Raw genomic sequence first — 4,552 nt, 5'->3', positions numbered from 1 at the left:
GCTGATCGCGCGACTCACTTCAGTTGCTGCATGGAGCTCACAGGAGTGGCGGTGTTCTACTGCCGCTCCTGTTAGCTTCCGATGTAGCAGAGCTGAAAGCGTCGTGGGACCTTGCGTGGATTACGTCGGACCTGGAGGTGTTTTTCAGGAGTTAATGAAGTAGAGAAGGAGGGTGATTTTTTGTCTTTCATTACAAATAAAGGATTTTTTGGATGTGAGTGTTTATTTTCTTTAACTTACAGGTTAATCATGGAAGTAATCTCGGGGAGACGCCTGCCATGATTAACCTAGGACTTAGTGGCAGCTCTGGGCTTCTGCCATTAACTCCTTATTACCCGGTTTGCCACCGCACCAGGGCAATTTGGGATGAGCCGGTTAGAGTCCCGAGACTGTCGCATCTAATGGATGCGGCAATTCCGGGCAACTGCTGGCTGATATTGTTAGGCTGGGGGGCTCCCTATAACGTGGAGCTCCCCATCCTGAGAATACCAGCCTTCAGCCGTGTGGCTTTACCCTGGCTGGTATCCAAATTGGGGTGGACCGCACGTCATTTTTTTTAATTATTTATTTATTTTTTAACTGCTCGATATAGACACGCCCACCAGCGGCTGTGATTGGTTGCAGTGAGACAGCTGTCACTCAGCGTGGAGTCGTGTCTGACTGCAACCAATCATAGGCGCCGGTAGGCGGGGGAAGCAGGGAATACGAGATGGATTAATGAGCGGCCGGCAAACGAGGAGAAGCCGACACAGTGTGAACGCCACGCAGCGCTGCGCCAGTGATGTGGATCGGTGAGTATGAGAGAGGTGGTGGGAGGGAGAGACCGACATGGACAGAGAGAGAGATAGAGACATAGAGAGAGAGACTGACCGACAGACCGACCGACAGAGAGAGACCGAAAGACCTGCCTTTGTTATGTCAAAAAACATGCGGATAGCAAAACAAAAATGCTTTGCAAACGCACCGCTTAACATTTTGGCAGCATTTTTCTACAACTCATTGATTTCAATGGGTGTAGAACGCTGCCAAAACGGACAAAATAATTGACATGCTGCTTTTCTAAACTCAGAGATTTTGTCACATTTTTGACAATCAAAATGCTGCGTTTCAAAAAGCATAGTGCGCACAGATTTTGCATGATTCTTATAGAATTGGCTGGGCAAGCACAATGCATGCATTTTCTCAATGACACAGTGCAGTTGTAAACACAGCCAAAACGCAGAAAAAAACGCAACGTGCGCACATGGTCTATATGTAGAAGTGAGAACAGTCCCTCCCAAACGTATGTTACTGCCCCACCTCAGGGCCCTCACCAAACTCAGGTTTCCTGACTATTGCAGGCCCTCTGAAAATTTGAATTTAGGGCCGCAGAATGACAAAGGTGGAGGAGGAAGAGGAATGTAAAGCCCAACGCTACAATGTGCGCATTGTAAACTGCTATGGAATATGTATTCCACTGAGTCTCAATGAGGGAGGGACCGCCTAAATGTAGAAGTAAGAGCAGTCCCTCCCAAACGTATGTTACTGGGCCACCTCTGGGTGCTCACCAAACTCAGGTTTTCTGACACCTGCAGGCCCTCTGAAAACTTGAATTGAGGGCCGCAGAATGACATGGAGGAGGGGGAGGAGGAGGGTAAAACCCAATGCTACAATGGGCGCATTATAAACTGCTATGGAATATGTATTTCACTATCTGAGTCTCAATAAGGGAGAGACTGCCCAAATGTATAAGAGAAGTCACTCCCAAACATATGTTACTGGGCCACCTCAGGGCTCTCACCAAACTGAGGTTTCCTGACTATTGCAGGCCCTCTGAAAATTTGAATTTAGGGCCGCAAAATGACATGGAGGTGGAGGAGGAAGAGGAGGGTAAAGCCTAACGCTACAATGTGCACATTCTAAACTACTATGGAATATGTATTCCACTATCTGAGTCTTAATGAGGGAGGGACCACCCAAATGTATAACTAACTGCATTCCCTCCAAAACGTATACAGGACCACTTGAGGCCCCTCAGGTCAAAGATCAACATATCAACGGGCATGTTCTAGCTGGCCTTGTAAAGTGTTGGGAAATTGCTAACTAGAAAATATGTATCACAGAGGGACCTACCAAATGTATGTCAGGGTCCTCCAAATTGTAAAAGTAAAAAAAAAACAAAACATTACATGTGAACAAATGCTAAAAGGTATTTTTTTTCCTCCGGTTGATTTAGCCTTATATACAAGTGATTATGCAGGAAAAACTGTTTCTTAACCTTTTCGTCTGTAAACTGCAATTTAGCTTAGGTTTGATAGGTGTTCTTGTGCATCAGTAAAAGTGGTGTAAGGCTATGTGCGCACTTTCCGTTTTCACCTGCGTTTCAGGTACGTTTTGGATCAGTTTTGAACTGCAACGTTTTTGTGCCCAAATGCATGCGTTTTGATTTTCCATTAAAGACAATGAGAATTCATGATTTCTTGTCCGCACTTAGCGTTTCTAAACGCATCTCCAAATTTGCATAAGTTTGGTCAAAAACCATGCGTTCAGAAAAGGACCCTGTCAATTGTTTTTGCCTTTTTAGTTACGTTTTCAACACATTGAAGTCAATGAGAAACGTCGGAATTGAACTCAACTCAAAAATTCATCCGTCTCATATGCGTTTGAATTGCATTTGTAATGCTTTTTGATGTTTCCGAACGCAACTATGTAAATTTTCAAATGACCTCACAAAAGAGTTAAATTAACGTCACATCCGATTAACAATAAATAGACCCATGTGGGAACAATATTGCTGCACTGATCTTAATCATTGTGGTTTCAAGCAAATCAGACAAAAATATCCAACATGTCTTGGTATAAGAGATTGAAATTGGATGTCTCCAAACTTATTAGTATGGTAAGTTTTTTGTCTCTCATTTTTTTTTTTTTTAATTTAAATCTGTGAAATATTTTTTTTTTTTTTTTAAATATTTTTTGTTAAAAAACTTACTTAAACAATTATATTATTTTTAAATCTTAAAATTTCATAATCAGGTTGAATCAATGCCCTGCTTATGGGATCCCACGTCGCCCGAGTACATGATAAAAAACAAACGAGAAGAATGCTGGATAATAATATGTAAAGAATTATATCCGCAATGGCATGAGGCCGATCAAATCCTCCAGACTAAGATTAGTATGTTATTTTTGTAACTTTTCTTATTTTTGTTTTTAATATTATTTTTTTTTTAAAACAAATCTTTTAAAACATAATTTCTTTTTAAAATCTTACAAACTACAGAAAATGATGTACGGAAGCGATGGCGATCTGTCCGTGACAGATTTAATAAAATAAGATTTGACCCTGGCAAAAGTGGAACATCTCCAGTGAAACCTAATTTTATTTATTACAATGAGTTGAAATTCTTGAGTACCGGCCGTGTTTTAAGAACGTAAGTGGTTTTTTTTGTTCTTTTTTTTTTTTTTTTATATTTGAAACAAAAAAAAAAAAATCTATCATGATATTAAATAAAACTAAAAATAAATGTTTTATTTGTTTTAAAAAAAGGACCGACGGAAATATTGCGCCAAGAAAGAGCGTTGATGTATCAAAAGATAATACTAATCCTGAAAAAAATGCACAAATACAACCAGCCATTGAGGCAGAAAATAATCAGGAGGCAACAAATCTGGAGTCTGATGTTGAACCGAGCCCATTAGAACCATCTGTTTCAAATCCAAATCAAGATCAACAACCTGTGAGATTTCAAAAATCAAAAGGAAAAAAAAATATATACCATGCGCCAAAGAAATCAACCAAGATCATTTAACAAATCAAACTATAGAAATTTTAAAAACAGCAACCCAAGATGACGAGTTTGACAATTTTGCAATTAGTGTTGCTTGCCATTTAAGAAAATTAACAGGAAAGAAAAAAACATCGGCATGTATGACTGCCATCTGTGGATTATTGGCCTGTTTTGAGGATGATGGTAAATTTCCATCAGGTGGGGAAATAGTTCATCTTTGTGAAAATTCTTTTGAGCAAAAAAATAATCCAATAATTTCAAGTCAGTCTCAACCTCATTTTCAAACAAACAAACAAAGAGTTGGTTTTTATCCAGATTGTCAAGAATCATATTCTGCACAAAGTAACCAACCTTATAACCCTATGAAAGTAAGCAAAGATTTTGCTCATTCCATTCCAGAAAATTATCAAGCTACAAATAGTTATCGAAATAGACCAAACGAACAAATGTCTGGCTTTTTCACAAATGAATTATTTTCTCAGCCATGATTTTTTTTTCACTTATGCTTGTTAATTCATTAAGAGATTCTTGTTTCTGACAAATTATATTGACAAATTTATTTGCATGGAAATAATGTTTTTTATTTATCCAAAAAAAAAACTTTTTTTGTTTTTGAAAGGCTTTTTGAAATTAGACATTTTCCTTTAAAAAGAAATTTACATATCCTTAACAAAATTGATTTATTACAGAATTTGTAACGAATGTATTGCAACATAATTTGTTTTTGACAAAAAAAAATAAAATCAAAATTGACACAATTAGTGCAGCTTAATTATTTTTGG

This window comes from Anomaloglossus baeobatrachus, chromosome 1 (assembly GCF_048569485.1).
Source record: "Anomaloglossus baeobatrachus isolate aAnoBae1 chromosome 1, aAnoBae1.hap1, whole genome shotgun sequence".
NCBI classification, from domain to species: Eukaryota; Metazoa; Chordata; class Amphibia; order Anura; family Aromobatidae; genus Anomaloglossus; species Anomaloglossus baeobatrachus.
This window is presented reverse-complemented; position numbering follows the sequence as displayed.